This window comes from Sciurus carolinensis, unplaced genomic scaffold, assembly GCF_902686445.1.
Source record: "Sciurus carolinensis unplaced genomic scaffold, mSciCar1.2, whole genome shotgun sequence".
Lineage (NCBI taxonomy): Eukaryota > Metazoa > Chordata > Mammalia > Rodentia > Sciuridae > Sciurus > Sciurus carolinensis.
This window is the reverse complement of record NW_025920211.1, coordinates 129,522-147,953: the sequence shown is the minus strand read 5'-3', so window position 1 is coordinate 147,953 and position 18,432 is coordinate 129,522.

Here is an 18,432-nt window from a genome sequence, read left to right as displayed (position 1 = left end):
GTGCGGGCGCTGAGGATGAGGGGAGAGAAGACCCATGAGGTCACAGGCTGCACTGCAGGGCAGAGGCCGTGCCCAGGAAACTCGAGGACCCCTGACCCGGGCTCCTGGGAAGGGCACTGTGAACAGTCCGGAGCAGGTGAACCTCAATGGCAATGTTTCCAGAACCTTCCGTGGTGAGGCTTCTGGCTTTGAGATGGAGAGGGCACCCAAGGGTTCCAGGTTCAGACCTGCTGGGGGACCACCAGGCCCCCAGAGACCTCCTGGAGTGACGACTGCAGGGCTGCCAGGGTGTCGATCTGGAGAGGCCCCCAGGGAACCAGAGGCATGGGGGAGGCCTGGGGAGCCCTCAAACCCGGACCAAGGAAGCGACTGGGGCACGATCACTAGGGGTCACGTGGCTTCTTCCCATCCTGATCCAGCACAGAGAGGTCAGGCCAGAGGATATTTGTTGCTGTTCTGAGCTAATATTTGTTAAAGTGATTGATATGTTTTTCAAATATCTGCGTCAGGCATGGCAGGTCCCATTCATCTCCTCCAGAGCCTGGCGGGGGAGGGGCGGGGTCACCGTGAGGGGTGCCAGGTAGCCCCCGCCACTGGGGACCCTGTCCTCCTCTGTGACCCTCCCACCAGGCCTAGTGCCCCCATCTTCCCTGCCTCCTCTGCTCCATGTCTCCCTCTTCTGACCCTTAGACATCACCCACCAGAGGTGAGGATGCCCACCCAGATCCTAGGATGGGCTGTCCTGCCATCTTCCTCTTTCTCCACAGCCAGACTCTGGAGAGCCCCTTAACACCCACCTCCTCCTCCTCCTCTGCTGTTCTCAAGTTTCTGCCTTTTAAACAGCATTGTGAAAACAGAAAGCCTTCAGAAACTTCTAGAATGGCAGCATCCTAGAGAACATTCCAGCATCGCAGCCATGGTCTAGACCCGATGTCCAAACCAGCAGCTGCCAGCTGCAGGCGGCCACCAAATCCTGGAAATGTGGCTGGTCCATAAAAAGGAGGGAATTCTGTCACAGGCACCCACTCAGAGGGAGCAGGAGGACATCGTGTTGAGCCAGAGGAGTTGGGGCTGGAGTGTCCACCTCGGGGAAGAAGCAGCAACCGTTGGAGTTGGGAAGACTGGGGGAGGGAGACCTGGGAAGGAGAAGGGAAAGGGGGCCAGGGATGGATGGGTGGGTGGGTGAGTGGGAGGAGCCCCCCATGACAGTGTATTATTAGGGACTCCATCTTACTATTAATTATTGCTGTCAGTCTCTCACTGTGCCAGCTTCACAGACTAACCCTTATCATAGGTGGGTCTGCATAAGAAGGAAGAGCCTCATTGTTTTGGAATTCACTGGGGGTCTTCTTGACAATGGACCATTGAGTTTTCTCTTTGGAGAACTTTCTGGTCATGCTCATGCCTAGTTGTCGACTGAGTTGTTGACGTTTTCTTCATTGAATTATAAGAGCTCTTTACATATTACGGTTCCATCACTCTGTTGTATTTACCTATCTCAGTCTAGACCTGCCTTTCCTTTTAGTTTATTTATAATGACTTCTGTTGGTTGAAAAGAAGTTTTGATTTCAAGATAGTCAGATCTTTGTACTATTTTCAAAAATTCCTGTGAGGTTATAACATGATTCCAAAATAAAACACTGGAAGAAAGAATTCAGAAAGGGTGATGCATGGATCCCAGGTCACTTAGCAAATTGAGAATGAAGCTAGTGAGTCCCCAGTTATCCTGACAGCTGGGTTCCTTCCATTCTACCATAGAGAGACAGCAGGACAGGCATTCAGAAAAGTGAAAGGGATGAGTGACAGTGAGACAAGGCATGAGTGTAGCGATGGTGGAAGAAGTAATAGCAGAGGGTGTGATAATTACTGGAGTTAGTGCAGGAGACATAACAGGAGCAACACTAATGGCAACTTCTCTTTATTGAGGACCAACCTCCGGCCAGCCACCTCGCAGACAGTTTATGCATATTATATCCACTCCTCACCATGTCCTGCAAGGTCGCCCCCATGGTACAAATGAGAGACCGAGGCATGACCCCAAGATTTCAGAGAAGGAAAAGGAAATGTTTGTATCTAAACCCTCCACCCCATTTTTCCAACCGACGTCAACCCTAGGCCTTTGTCCTCAGCCAGTGTTCCCATCGCCAGCAGGTTGAAACTCACAATCAGTGGCCCTGGGGCACATCTGCTCCCCGAGAGGGGTCCTGGCTGACATGAAGGAGCCGTTCAGGGCAGGTGGACCGATGGCCCTGCTTTGGCATCCTGGGTGGGTGGACAGGATGGCTTTGGCACTGAGTGGATGGTCCCATTTCACGTCCACTCAGAAGCCACCTTATGGAGACCAAAGGCCAGGATGAGGCCAGGGAAGGTTCTGTTACAAGCCCAAGTGGAGAGTCAGAGGGTCTGACTGTCTTTCCAGAGCTCTTCCACCATTGTGGGAATGTTTGGAAGGCTCCAGAGTGGAAGCTGGAGGCCAGAGACAAAGCTGATGTGATAACAGGGTGACACACGGAGGTGTCTGGGATTTCAGGGACAGGATAGCAGGGCTTCTGGCAGGAAGTGCACTGGGTGGTGCTCGAGGCAAAGATGACCTGGAACAAGCCACCCAGGGCTTGATAATGGTCTGAAGCAACACTCATTGGCTGCTCACCATTGTCTCTGTTCTACCTCCGGTGGCATGGCCCCTCTCACAGGGCCACCTTTGGGGACTGGGTGGGATGGTCCAGACACATGCCCTCACATGCCATGGCTGTGGGGCTGACTGTCAGTAGGCCAGGGCACCTTGGTTCCTCTGGGGTGCTTCTGTCTCCCACAGGTTAGCAGGAAAATGCCCAAGTGAAGCTGCTGGGCTTCTTGTGGTCCAAGCCCAGAAGGGACACAGTCACCTCCACATCCAATTGGCTGCAGTAAGTCACATGACTGAGATCAGCATCAAGGGCAAATAAAACAGTGCCCCATGTTGGTTGGGGGACTGAGTGCAGGAAGTGAGGAATCCATGGTGCCATATTTGCCAAGCCCCTCCCCACCACAGATGGGAGGTGCCTGGGTGGGGCATGGGTCTCAGGATAGCCCAGGGGTTTGGTGGAGCCACTGGTTAGATGATGGTGACATTAATAGAGAGGAGCAAGGCTAAGGGAGGAGAGGCTGGTGGTGGGGCAGGATAGTTTTTCTCGAGCTACCAGGTGACTGATAGAGCATGACCTTCACAAAGAGGGCTTCCTTGGAAGGGGAGGGCACTCCCTCCATGGGCAGTGACCCGAAGAGCAAGAGATCATCAGCCCTTCTAGAAACAGAGAGGCCTTGGGCTCAGAGAAGAGCCCTGCTTGCAGGTATCAGAAATCTCGTCATAGAGTTGGGATTCCACCCTCTGGGGACTCGGGGAGGATTTATCTTCCCTTTCTGTTCACTGAGGACCTAAGGGGACAGTCAGGAAGTGCTCCATTCCAATCAGGGATAAAACCAGTGCCTGACATGAGTCCAGGGTTCACTGGGCACTAGAGGTCACCGCTAAGTTGTCATCCCAACGACTGTGTGACCTGGTGTTCATGTCACCTTCATTATACAGTGGAGGGAACCAGGACTCAGAAGGGAAGCCACTGGCCAATGTCACGCACTCTTCAGAGCTAGGAACAGAGCCTGGGCCTGCCCGGCCCCAAGCTTTCCCCCATCCCTATGGCCCCTCCACCACCTTCGACATCATCATGCTGTGATCAGGGACCCATTACGTGACAGTTCCGAGGATCTCTGCTCAAGACACCAAGAACAAGAGGTGGGTGTGGGTGAACTATCACCCATCATGGGCCAAAACTGGCCCTCTGATTGTTTTTACAAATGAAGTTTTATTGGCACTCCTTTGATGACACATTGTCTGTAACACCTTCCATATTTTAATGGCAGAGGTGAGAAACTGCAAGGGAGACGACAACCCCTAAAATATTTGGCCCTTTAGAGGAAAGAAAAAAGTGTGCCAAGCCTGGTCTATGGTGCCAGCAGCCAGCCTGGACTTTGGGTGGAGCTCAGTGGCAGAGAGTTGGCCAGGTACACGGGAGGGTCTGGGTCCTAACCAGCACCAAGAAGGAGAAAGGAAGGAAGAAAGGAGAGAAAAGGAGGGGTAACAGGAGGGAGGGAAGAAAAGAAGAGCCATCCGGTCATCTTGGCTTCTGTGGAGGAAAGTGGGAGAGGTCCCTTGGTGGAGGCCACCCCGGGCAGAGCAGGGTAAGAACCTGGTCCCCTCCCCGCTCAGCTAGGGGAGCCCAGAGTCACCCAGCACTGCCAATGTGGCACTCAGCACAGATGCTCCCTGAGGAAGAAGTGAGGTGGGAGAATGTTCCGGGCCAGCTACTTGACTTCTGGGTAGTGCGGCTGCCAGGCTGCCCCCCACCTGTCCCTTCCCACCCTCCCCTCGAGGGCTCCTTCCAGGGGCTTCTAGAAAACAGAGCCCTGCCCTCAAGTCACACAGGACCCCAGTCCCCTTCAGAGCCCCTGAGGCCCTGGACCCACTGCTGTACAGAAAAGCCAGCCAGAACCCCATGCGGGGCGGACACCCAGATAGTGGCCTTTCCTGCCCCAGTAGGTCCCTTCCTGTCCCCAACAGCACTTTCTCAGCACCCACTGATCCTCCCAGTGCAAAATAAAAGTCCTTGGACTCCTTGGAGCTTCAGGAGACTCCAAAAAAGACAGAGAAGCAGCCTCCCGCTGCCCAAGCCACACACAGACCCAACGAGGCCCTGTTTGTTTCCAGAAGGCCGAGGGGCAAGGCCTCCAAAACACAGAGCCTTCAGAGCTGGAGGGGAGGCAGAGGCAGGGTCAGAGGGCACTCCGATTGCCAAGATGCACTGATACCTCCGGCTCCCCTGGGCCCTGCCAGGAGACCTGGGAACCATGAGGGGTCCAGGGCTGCAGGGGCCAGTGGGCCTCCAAAGCTCTAGCCTCAGAAATGCACCCCCTGTTCCCCAGTGAGCCACAAAGAGACAGAGGCCACCGTCCTCCCTGGCTGGGCCCCACTTCCTGCAGATCTGCCAGAAAAGAATTCCCTGGTCTTCTGGGAGGAGCAGGGAATGGGGAACTTTGGCCAAGGGAGCACATTGTTTTTTGGGTATTGATTTGGTTGGTTGGATTTTTGCCTTGAAATTGAAAACTGGGCAGGTGTTTGACCATAATGGAGGATCAGAGGGGATTTTTTTGACCATATGCAGGAGGCCTAGACTAGGGGGGTTCCCACTGCAAGTCCTGCTGTTAGTCCCGGCTCCTCCTCGTCCATCCAGGGTCAGCTGACCTGAGGCAGATCACTGTCCTCCCTTCCCTGAGCCTCCGCTTCGATGTGTCTCTCCATCCAGCCTCCTGGGGTTGGGACTATTCATCAAGGTGACAGAAGCAGAGAAGTTCCTCAGAAATGCCAAAGGGGCAGAAGCTGTGGGGTCCCCAGGGAGCAAGGTGGGCACAGGGGCAGTAATATGAGACCCCGTGGGGGACAGGGAGAGGTCCCTGGAAGGAGGAACCCTTGACCATGCAGCGACTTACACGGAAATTGTGTCCCAAAGCATCTGCCAGAATTCCCTCTTCAGAGGTAAACTGAGGCGTGGGGGACCGCGGTGCAGGTCAGTGAGTGGACTCCTGGCACCCCCAGTGCCCCAGCTTTCTTGGGGTCACATCAGTGATGTTCCTCAGTGCACCCCTGCCAGACAGGTCCCAGATGTTCCTCCTCTTCAGAACAGTGGGGGAAGGGCTCTCCAAAACAGTTCAGAAATGGGGAAAGAGGACTGGCCGTCCTTGAGGCAGGAGAACTGGCCCTAGTGTGTCGGGCCCAGATGGGTCGCCTCAGAGGAGAGGGTCGCCTGTCAAGCACAGTAACTCCCAGGGCCTGGAGGTGGAGCCATTCTGGGCAGGGTGGTGCCTGGCAACCCCCCAGAACCCACTCCTGGGGTGCAGTGAGTCAGGTGTTGATACTCTCTGGGTACCTTCATGGCCCCAATCAAGCCTCCAGGTGGGACGAACACCTTCAGCTTCTGCAAACATAGGGCCCGTGGTTCTCTCCCATCCAGGTCCTTCAGATTCTCCATGTGCTGTGATGGCTGGCACGTGGGCCTCTCTGGCCTCAGTCTCCTCGTCTGTTGAGCCCATTTATCTGCACCAACCTGGCAGGATAGCTCTGAAGTGTTCTAATACTTTTCTCCATATTAGGAGACAGCTGATTTGTATAAAACTAGTGGATCTGAAATTGTTTCAGTCCTTGGAAGTTTTGAACTCACTTCTTAGGACAAATAATCAGGACACAAGTTCCATGTGCTTGGGGGAGGGTACACTGAAGGGGGATCCCCATTGAACTTGATACACACAGGGTGAATGACGATCTTCCTTTCTCCAGCAAACTTCTTAAGACTGTGAGTGATGCAAAGGCCCTGGGGTTCTGACAAGTGTTCCCCAAAGCCCCATGTACTGATGACCGGATCTCCAGCACACTATTGAGAGGTGGTGGCACCTATAAGAGCTGGGACTTCTGGGAAGTCTTTAGGTCATTGGGGGTGTGCTCTGGATTGTGAGACCCCAGTCTCTTCCTCTTTCTCTCTTTTGCGCCTCAGCCATGAGGTGGGCAGTTCCACCCCACCATGCATGTATTCCCATGATATGCCACCACAGACCCAAAACAATGGGGACAACAGATCATGGACTGAAGCCTCCAAAACTGTGAGTCAAAATAAACCTTTTATCTTTCTAAGTTGATATCTCAGGTATTTTGTTACAGTAACAGAAAGCTGACTAGCACAGGAAGGTGACTCCCAGCCTAAGGTTGCTTCCTGGTCATTCACCCTGGGTTCACCATGCCCAAGGACTGACCTACCTGCCCTGAGCACACATCCGGCACACATGGCTGACTCCTGGTGCCCACCTTCTCTGGGTCCTTAAACTCACTACTCACACCGCCTGCTACAAACCCGCAGTCCAGTTGGCCCCCTGCCCAGGGGAACAGCTCCATCCCCAGGTCCTCCCTGTGCTGTGCCTCCCATCTCAACAGCTACTCCCAAGGCGGCGCCCTCCTCTGGGTCTCCTCCACGGCCTCCCCAGGCCTCTGCTTCAGGTGCAACCCCTGCCCACCATGTGGGGTGTGTGGGAGAATTGTAGCGGTAAAGTGGACCCTGCTCCCAGGTGGCTCTGGGGATCAGTCCCCCAGGAGACGCTAAGAGCACCAGAAGTGCAAAGAGAACTCCCCAACCAAAAACTGAACCACCTCTCCACATGTGCACCAGGCAGAGCCCGCCTGACCTGGCGCCCTGCACTGCAGACCATGCAGGAGACTTTTCCTCCACCAGAGATCCCCGAACAACAGAGGGAAGATGAGGATTCTGAGGCCAGAGAGGACCAGAAGGGCAAAACAGGAAGGATAGCAGGGAGCCCTGGCTCAGCAAATCCTGGATCTGCTAATAAGGATTAGCTGTGTGACTTCCAGCAAGTGCCTTAACCTTTCTGTGCCTCAGTGTCCTCATCTGTAGATCAGGGATATGAAGAGCTCAAGAGCTGTCGACTGTTATGGCGACAGTACTGTTCTCCTGGCCCCACAGCAGGACCTCAGGGAAGTTCCTCGTCCACTCTTGTCCTAGTTTCCCCATCAGCAGAATGGTTGGATGTAAAATAGCTGGGTGTGTCCAGAATCCCTGCTTCCATGCCCACACAGGCCCCCCAGGGCTTCAGGCTGAGCGTTGCCAGGACCCTTCCCTTTCCTGGATCTCAGCTTTCCCATCCTCAGGTGAGGGAGCTGCACAAACAGGTCACAGAACCCAGGTTGGCAGCAGGACCTCACAGGGCCCTGCAGACCTGTGAAGCCCTGGGGGGCCAGCCAGTTCCCGAGGCCAGCACAGGGTGCACCGCAAAGGCCTTCTGGCTGGGTCGGGAGCCCTGCAGGCTGTGCCCTGACCCGGCTCTGCATGGCCGGGCGGGGCAGGGAGGCCCTGTTTGTCTTGGCAGTCAGGCCAGATGGTGGGCAGACTAGACGCTCAGCAGGCCTGGAAAAGCCCAGTCATCCCATGGCCCAGCCAGGCGGCCTCCCAGGGTCCTGCTCCACCCCGCAGTCCATTACCTACGGCTCACACAGGACATGACCGCATGGCCTGGGTGAGGGGCCACAGGCCTGCAGACAGGGCACCATTCATAGAGCTGCCCGGGCAGCCCTGAGCCAGGTCTGGGTGGCAGCCCGAAGGACGCCTGGGCAGCAGGCAGAAGCTGGACATGACCAGGAGGATGCGTGCTACCAAGGGACCACCAGGTCCCGGGGACTTGGGAGACCCTGCAGCAGGCTGCCCCAGGGTGGCCAGGAGGAGCAGGAGCAGTGGGCTTCCCTGCAGTGATGGCCATGCCACCGTCCCCTCCTCAGGGAAAGCCAGGGTTGTGGGGGCACTGCCATCTGAACAGCAGCCTCGGGGGCTGAGTCTTCTGGGGGCCAATCCCACCTCTCATCCATGGTAGGTTAGGGTGTGTTTGGCTGCGGTGCCAGACACAAACATCAGCAGGTGCATGTGAGGTAGGGGAGTTCTCCCCCAGGGGACTGGTGGGAGGTGAGTGTCCTGGTCTGACAGGGACTGTCACGGGACACCAAGTTAATCCCCTTACAAAACCCAGAGGACTGCCCAGGGCTGCCCCCCAGCCAGCATGAGGGGAAGGGATATGAACTCATGCCCTTCAGGGACACAGAATGGACATCCTCCCATGTCCCCACCCACAGCCCTTTGGCCAGGACATGGACACATGGCTGAGCCTAGCTGCAAGGGATGCTGGGAAATGGAGTCATCACCCTGGAGGTGGTAGGTCCCCCCAGGTTGGGACAGCTCTGGCTGCTGCCTGGGGCATTTTCAAGATGAACCTGACCTTGATGCCCACCTCATGAGCTGGCTTTAGAATTCAGCCACGTAAGCATATTGGGTCCAAAAGTCGATTGCAGTCAACCATTCTTAACCCTCTGAGCCCCTGAGCAGGAGTGTCCAGGAGAAACCCAAGGAGTGCGTGGAGCAAACAACAGAGATGCTTCTCTCACAGTTGAGAGGCCAGAAATCTGAAGTCAGGGTGTCAGCAGGCCAAGGGACCCTCCCTGGCTCTTCAGCTCATGGTGGCTTCAGATGTCCCCTTGCACCAGAAGCACAGGCCGTAAATCCCCCCTGCCTGGATTCTGCTCTCTGGGTTCCTGTGAATCTGCACCTGCCTCCTCACGGGGACGAGACTGAACCTCCCAGGCCACTACCAGACCCCAGGGATGTGTTCTGAGGTCCGTGGGAGGTAATTGAACCCCTCGTCCCTCAGACCTGCTGATCACTGTCCAACACCAGGCTGGTGAGGCCAGGCTAAAGGTCCAGCCCCATGGACTCCTCCCCAGAGCAGCTGTGACGCTGTGGTCCAGGCAGGGACAGGACCATGCACCAGGAAGGAGGGGTGAGGAAGCTAAGGGAGAATGTTCTGGCTGAAGGGGAGACGCACTCCCTGTAGTGGGCACAGCCAGGAGCCAGTGGGAGCCAGTGCCAGCCCAGCCCCTTCTCTGTCGCCTACCACTGCTGGGCCTGCAGGGAAGGAGAGTGGCCAGGCAGGGGCCACACACAGGGCACTGTGAGGTCCCACTCTGAGGACCCACGCCATGTGCCAGACCACACAGTCACAGTGTCCTCAGCCTCCCCAGGTGGGGACATGGGCATGTGACTGCCTGGGGTTTCAGATGAATCCACTTCTGCATGTCAATCAGTGAGGGGACCCAAGTTGACTAATAAGCAAAGCTTTCACCCCAAACTGGGTCTGGGAAAGGAGAGTGGCAGGGGTAGACAGCAGCCAGGTGTGGGCACGATGTGACTGGAATAGGAAGACCTGAGAGCTGCAGGCCCCAGGGGGCCAGTGCTGTGCCCGCCTCGGGAGTAGGGTCCCCACGGGCAGCAGGCTGGAGCCTTGGCCACAGCACCATGGCCAAAGGGAAGCCTTCAAATTCAGTTCCTGCCTCTGAGGAGGACAGAGGACATGGGGCTTCCTGGGGGTGGAAAGAGGCAGCTGCCATCCGGCCAAAGGCGGAGGGTGTGGCCTTTTGGGACGCTTGGTGTCCAGCTGGCATGGACCATGGGGGAGCCCTGCAGGGCCTCCCATCCCAGCTGAGAATGGGGTTCTCCTGTCTCCAAGCTCCTCCTGACCATGGCTGTGCAGCCCAGGACAGGTGGGCTGCTGCCCCAGGAGGGCCAGGACCCTGGGCACCCTTGTCCTCCTGACACCAGGACACTGGAGGCCTGAGTGCTGCTGTCTGACAGCCTGACCCTGGTGCTACTGCTGACCAGCCCTGCGACTCAGGAGAGTCTGGCTGTCCCCTGCCTCAGTTTCCTCTTACCTAAAATGGGGAGGGGGACACAGCCATCTTGTGGGACTCAGTGGGGGGCTGTGTGGCCCAGGCCAGACACTGTGCCTCTCTGAACTGGGTTCCCATGGGCAGGGTGGACTCAGCAGGCCAGAATGAGGTGTATGAAGCCCCCAACACTCTGGGCCCTAGGCGAGCTCACTGCCCTCGCCTCCCCCACCCCAATCTCACCTCCCCTTCTCTGCTGAGTAGGTGACATCATTGACTGCCACAGCTTAACCACAGTCACGCTCCATACCCTTCCAGTCAGGCTCCTCTGTTCCCTTACTCACTTCCAGGGAGGCAGCAGAAACCCAGAGCAGTTAGGATACTTGTCCAGGGCCACACAGCTTGTCCAGCCAAGGACGGAGCCAGGCTGGGGGCAGCACTGTCCACCCTCACTCTGTAGCCCTCCGCCAGCAGTATCAGCCTCTGCCTCCTTGCAAAACACCAGGGAGGCCCTGCAGCCCCCAGCCGTGAGCAGTTGGTGGCCAGCAGCCCTTTCCTGGGGGGAGCAACGCTTGGTTTTTCACAGGCGCTTACAAGGGATTTGCTGAGAAAAAGATCAGCTGGGATCACTGACCTGCCTGGTGCTGCGCTGTCTTGGGGACACAGTCCCAGAAGCAGCATGTGTCCTGCCTGACAGCAGGTGGGGTGGCCACACAGCCTGGCCACAGGGGAGACAGTGGCTCTGCCTTTGAAGGCCAGACGAGCTTGTCCAGGAGGGTGGTCTCCCTGGAATGGGGACCTGGGACAGGGACTGCAGGGCCAGCAAGGCATGGGTGGCTCTGCCAACAGGCTGCTGATCTATAGCTCCAGGGGTGCTGCTTTCCCCCATTTTACCTCTGAGGAAACAGGACGTCCCCAGGGTCACACGGCCTAGGAGGTGGGCCCAGCAACCCCCGACCTCAGCCCTCAACCCCAGCGCATCCTGTGGACCAGGGCCTGGCGGGAGCCCGGGCACCACCCATCCAGCAGGCTCGCCTGTAGCTCTGATGCAGTCACTCCTAGACTAAGCGACCCACTGCACTCCTCATCCTCTTCCTCTGGGTAGCCTCCGGGTGTTCAGAAGTGGTCGCTCTGAGTCCAAACAGCTTGCCATGCAGCTTCTCCTCAGGCAGCCACCTGGAACCCCAGTGTTTGCTCTGAGTCCAAGCACTGTGCTGAGCAGCCACCACTACGATGTTCCCAGTTGTCCGTGTTTACCGCTCCAGTGGGGGGAGGGTCGTCTCGACAGGCAACTCTACTTCACAAAGTTCCCTGCGTTCCGGGACTACTGACCCATCTGGGACACCTCCCCAATGGGAGAGACTCACCAGGCGGCTTTGAGTTGGTCCCAAGTTTCTTACTATCTCCTCTTTTGAATCCTGCATCCTGGAGCAACATGAAATGCAGCCGCCCTCTAGTCCGCCATCTTGAAACCCACTACTTTCTTTCCTAGTGGAAATGACAGTGAGAAGTGTGGTGTGTGGTGGGTCTCAGTCAGCAAAGCTGGGCTCTGACAGGACACTAGGATCAGGCCCCACTGATCTTGATGACAAACCAGATGCACAGTTCCTTCACTCCCCATGCCTCTCCACCCATGCTCTGTAGCTATTCACTGGAGTAAACCAGGATCCCACAAGGTCAGCAGCCTCTGCACAGCAGCCCCTCCAGATCTTCTGCTGAAGATATCATTCTCCTGTCTCCAGAGCCCAACAGCAGTCCAGGTTGAGGGAAAGTTTCTTGGCTCAGGGAAATGACCTCTCAGAGTGTCTCCTACTGCTTTCAAAGGAGAAATCCAGGTCATTTGTGGCCCTAAGTTCCCAATTCCCATAGAATCCATTCATGCACTCCTCAGTACTTGTGGTCATACTCCAAGTACCTGATTCTGGCACACAGCTTCCCATGACCTTGTACTTGGAGGAAGAGGGTGTGACATTGGATAAATACTTAAATACTTAGATAGCAGTGGGCCAGGCAGGTGCATGAACAAGGAAGAACAGACCTGACCTGCCTGGGGACCATGGGAGATCTTTGGGATGGGCACTCAGAAGAGGATTTTGAGGAAGGCATGGCTCACGTGGCTTTCACTGTAGGGATTATGGGGTCTCTGTGAACAGGAAAGAAGGAAGGGGAGATCTGGGAAAGATACTGGTCTCTTGAGAAGGGCTATTGAGGAGGTCCAAGGGGGCATCTCCCATTTGTGTTCCTGACATTCCTATCTGCTTCCAGAAGTGGGAGACTGAGACATTTCCTCTGTCTCCCAGAAGACTATGATGTACTCCAGGCCTGCACCTGTGGAGCACTGTTCTGAGGGATGAGGGCACAAAAACAGAGTCTTGGTGCAGAGAGGGTCTGACAGTTCCCTTGCTGAAGCCAGGGCTTATGGGCCCTAACTATAGTTCCACCTTAATGGCTGAGGGGTTCTTGGTAATTCTGTGTTTTCTGCCCTGCACTGTACAATTCCTAGAAGCAGAAAACTATTCCTCTTTTAAATCAATACTTATTCCAACTTAACTACAGTGCCTGGTGTGAAGCACTTCCACAACATGGGGTATATTAGTGTTTGTGGGTGTTTGTGTGTGTGTGCATGTGTGTGTGTGTGTGTGTGCATGACAGAAAGAGAAGACAGAAAGAGATAAAGGTGATCCCAAGTTTGAGACCAGACTCAGCATCTTAGTGAGAGACCCTGTTTCAAAGTAAAAATCTAACAGCCCTGGGGGAATACCCTAAAGCTCTGTGGTAAAGAGTCATCAGTTCAATCTCCAGCCCCCCACAGATATATGAGGGGTTAGACTCTCCCAACTCTGAACTCAGGACCAGCACACCAAGCCCCTCCCCAACTTTCCTGAGCTCATCTTCTCATATGTGAAACCACTAAGTCCCATGGTGCCTCTATACACTTCTCTCTTCAGCTGCCCAAATTTCAAGGGAGGAGGAAAGAAAGGGGAAGGCAGGTTGAGATCTTTGGGAATGGTTTGTGTAGGGGGGACCCATACTGGCAAGTCTTGAGAGTTTTCTATTATTTGTGTATGTGGTAACCAAATGATAAATACATAATACAATGAGGAATCAGATGAGGGTGGTACTCAGTGTCAGTTTTACATCTCTTCCTGTCCTCTCTTTTCTAGAATGCACTGTGAGGAAGAGCATAAGCTGACCCCTTCCCAATGCCCCACCACGGGAAATACAGAAGACCCTACCTCAGATGAGAAAGATCCTTTGTTCAAAAGCAATAGACATCTAAGTAGGAAGATGCTCTTAGCACACCACGATATGGTCATGACAAAATCTTTTCCTCCATGTGGAATGAGATGTTTTTTGGGGGAAAGTTTGCCAAGAGGAAAGAAATGAGAAGCATGATGGTATTCATCAGACAACAAACTTCTCTGAAGACAACAGTGTGGCAGTGAAAAGGTGGCCTGCCATCCTAGGCCTGTGCTGGCAGGGGCTGGTGAGTGGTGTAGACACCCTAGGAGGCAAAGTCTGATTGCTATCCCTGTCACTCATCCATCTATTCTTGATAGGAAGGCTGTGTCCCTTGGGGTAAGCGTGGTGACCACAGGTCAAAATTACACATCACTCTCCTTTGCTCTAGGGGGAGGAACTCTTGTGGCAACAGGAATATCGACCAACCATGGTCTGCAGTTCCTGTTTATGCAAATTATCCTTGGAGGGAGAAGGTTCATGCTGAAGCCCCACTTTCTGTTCCTGGATCCATTAAACAATTGTTATGGGTATCTGGGCATCAGCAGTTACCCCCACCCCCAACTGCCATCTGTAAACTTTATGCTTGCAACTGACATGAGGATTGGGAAATGGCTAATGACAATTTACCTTTTTCTAGTAATGTGACTTCCCTTTACCTTTATTGGGGAATATACTCTTCAAAAAGTTACTTATCCTGTTCCTAAAATGCCTCAGATGGAAACTCTCCTTTGTCTAGAGGGAGCCTTGGAGGACATGTCCCCATAGTGTCTCCTATTTCCCTACCTGTGCAGGGGTTTCATGCAGTAGCATGGCAAGGCTTCCCTCCTGAAAACCATTGCTCCTGGATGCCTGACCTGGGCCACACAGAGCCCTCTCTCTTGTCAGTTGAACCAAACCTTTTGCTATTGTTCTTCCATGGGTTCTGCAAGTTTGGGATCTTGGGCTTCTGAAGTTCCTGCCTGCTATTTTTTTTTTTGTTTCTTTTTTTTTTATTATTATAAAATTGTAAACAAATGGGATACATGTTGTTTCTCTGTCTGTACATGGCGTAAAGGCATACCATTTGTGTAATCATAAATCTACATAGGGTAATGTTGTTTGATTCATTCGGCCATTTTTTCCCCTTCCCCCCCTCCCCTCCCACCCTTCCCCTCCATCTATACAGTCCTTCCTTCCTCCATTCCTGCCCCCCTCCCTAAACCCAACTCCAACCCCAACACTAACCCTTCCCACCCCCCATTATGTGTCATCATCCACTTATTAGCGATATCATTCTTCCTTTGGTTTTTTGAGATTGGCTTATCTCACTTAGCATGATATTCTCCAGTTTCATCCATTTGCCTGCAAATGCCATAATTTTATCGTTCTTTATGGCTGAGTAATATTCCATTGTATATATATACCACATTTTCTTTATCCATTCATCAATTGAAGGACATCTAGGTTGGTTCCACAATCTGGCTATTGTGAACTGAGCAGCTATGAACATTGATGTGGCTGTATCTCTGTAATATGCTGATTTTAAGTTCTTTGGGTATAGGCCAAGGAGTGGGATAGCTGGGTCAAATGGTGTTTCCATTCCAAGTTTTCTAAGGAATCTCCACACTGCTTTCCAGAGTGGCTGCACTAATTTGCAGCCCCACCAGCAATGTAAGAGTGTACCTTTCTCCCCACATCCTCGCCAACACCTGTTGTTGCTTGTATTCTTGATAATTGCCATTCTAATTGGGGTGAGATGGAATCTTAGGGTGGTTTTGATTTGCATTTCTCTTATTACTAGAGATGTTGAACATTTTTCCATATGTTTGTTGATTGCTTGTAGATCTTCTTCTGTGAAGTGTCTATTCATTTCTTTAGCCCATTTGTCGATTGGATTATTTACATTCTTGGTGTAGAGTTTTTTTGAGTTCTTTATAGATTCTGGAGATTAGCGCTCTATCTGAAGTATGATTGGCAAAGATTTTCTCCCACTCTGTAGGCTCTTTCTTTGCATTGATGATAGTTTCCTTTGCTGAGAGAAAGCTTTTTAGTTTGAATCTATCCCAGTTATTAATTCTTGCTTTTATTTCTTGTGCTATGGGAGTCCTGTTGAGGAAGTCTGGTCCTAAGCCGACATGTTGAAGCTCTGGACCTACTTTTTCTTCTATAAGATGCAAGGTCTCTGGTCTGATTCCGAGATCCTTAATCCATTTTGAGTTTAGTTTCGTGCATGGTGAGAGATATGGGTTTAGTTTCATTCTGTTGCATATGGATTTCCAATTCTCCCAGCACCATTTGTTGAAGAGGCTATCTTTCCTCCATTGCATATTTTTGGCCCCTTTGTCTAGTATGAGAAAATTGTATTTATTTGGGTTTGTGTCCGCATCCTCTATTCTGTACCATTGATCCACCTTTCTATTTTGGTACCAATACCATGCCGTTTTTGTTACTATTGCTTTGTAGTAGAGTTGAAGATCTGGTATTGTGATACCCCCTGCTTCACTCTTTCTGCCAAGGATTGCTTTAGCTATTCTGGGTTTTTTATTCTTCCAGATGAATTTCATAATCGCTTGCTCTATTTCTGTAAGGTACATCATTGGGATTTTAATTGGAATTGCATTGAATCTGTATAGCACTTTGGTAGTATGGCCATTTTGACAATATTAATTCTTCCTATCCAAGAACATGGGAGATCTTTCCATCTTCTAAGGTTTTCTTGAATTTCTTTCTTTAGTGTTCTGTAGTTCTCATTGTAGAGGTCTTTCACCTCTTTTGTGAGATTGATTCCCAAATACTTTATTTTTTTCGAAGCTATTGTGAATGGGGTAGTTTTCCTAATTTCTCTTTCTGAAGATTCATCGCTTATATATAAAAATGCCTTAGATTTATGTGCATTGATCTTATATCCCGCTACTTTACTGAATTCACTTATGAGATCTAAAAGTTTTCTGGTGGAATTTCCTGGTTCCTCTAAGTATACCATCATATCATCAGCAAATAGGGATAGTTTGAGTTCTTCTTTTCCTATTCGTATCCCTTTAATTTCTTTGGTCTGTCTAATTGCTCTGGCTAGAGTTTCAAGGACGATATTGAATAGAAGTGGTGAAAGAGGGCATCCCTGCCTTGTTCCAGTTTTTAGAGGGAATGCTTTCAGTTTTTCACCATTTAGAATGATATTAGCAATGGGTTTAGCGTAGATGGCCTTTACAATGTTAAGGAATTTTCCCACTATCCCTATTTTTTCTAGTGTTTTGAGCATGAAGGGGTGCTGTATTTTATCAAATGCTTTTTCTGCATCTATCGAAATAATCATGTGATTCTTGACTTTAAGTCTATTGATATGGTGAATGACATTTATTGATTTTCTGATGTTGAACCAACCTTGCATCCCTGGGATGAAACCCACTTGATCATGGTGCACTATCTTTTTAATATGTTTTTGTATGCGATTTGCTAAATTTTGTTTAGAATTTTTGCGTCGATGTTCATTAAGGATATTGGTCTGAAATTTTCTTTCCTCGATGTGTCTCTGTCTGGTTTAGGAATCAGGGTAATATTGGCTTCATAGAATGAGTTTGGGAGAGTTCCCTCCTCTTCTATTTTCTGGAATACTTTGAGAAGTATTGGAATGAGTTCTTCTTTAAAAGTTTTGTAGATCTCTGCTGAGAACCCATCTGGTCCTGGACTTTTCTTTGTTGGTAGGCTTTTGATGACTTCTTCTATTTCATTACTTGAAATTGGTCTATTTAAATTGTGTATGTCCTCCTCATTCAGTTTAGGCAATTCATATGTCTCTAGAAACCTGTTGATGTCTTCGAAATTTTCTATTTTGTTGGAGTATAGGTTTTCAAAATAGCTTCTAATTATGTTTTGTATTTCGGTCGTGTCTGTTGTGATATTTCCTTGTTCATTCTGAATTTTAGTGATTTGGGTTTTCTCTCGTCTTCTCTTTGTTAGTGTGGCTAAAGGTTTATCAATTTTGTTTATTTTTTCGAAGAACCAACTATTTATTTTGTCAATTTTTTGTATTGTTTCTTTCGTTTCAATTTCGTTGATTTCAGCTCTCAGTTTGACTATTTCCTGTCTTCTACTACTTTTGGTGTTGGTCTGTTCTTCTTTTTCTAGGGCTTTGAGCTGTAGTGTTAGGTCATTTATTTTTTGAGTTTTACTTCTTTTATTAAATGCGCTCCATGAAATAAATCTTCCTCTAAGTACCGCTTTCATAGTGTCCCAGAGATTTTGATATGTTGTTTCTTTGTTCTCGTTTACCTCTAAGAATTTTTTAATTTCTTTCCTAATATCTTCTGTTATCCATTCATCATATAGTAGCATATTGTTTAATCTCCAGGTGTTGGAGTAGTTTCTGTTTTTTACTCTTTCATTAATTTGTAACTTCAATCCATTATGATCTGATAGAATACAAGGTAGTGTCTCTATCTTCTTGTATTTGCTGACATTATCTTTGTGGCATAATATATGGTCTATTTTAGAGAAGGATCCATGTGCTGCTGAGAAGAAAGTGTATTCGCTCTTGGTTGGATGGTATATTCTATAAATGTCTGTTAAGTCTAAATTATTGATTGTGTTATTGAGATCTATGGTTTCTTTGTTCAAGTTTTGTTTGGAAGATCTGTCCAGTGGTGAAAGAGGCGTGTTAAAATCACCTAGTATTATTGTGTTATGGTCTATTTGGTTTCTAAAATTGGGAAGGATTTGTTTGACATACACAGTTGAGCCACTGTTTGGGGCATAGATGTTTATGATTGTTATATCTTGCTGATTTATGCTTCCCTTAAGCAGTATGAAATGTCCTTCTTTATCCCTTCTAACTAACATTGGCTTGAAGTCCACATTATCTGAAATGAGGATGGATACTCCAGCTTTTTTGCTGAGTCCATGTGCATGGTATGTTT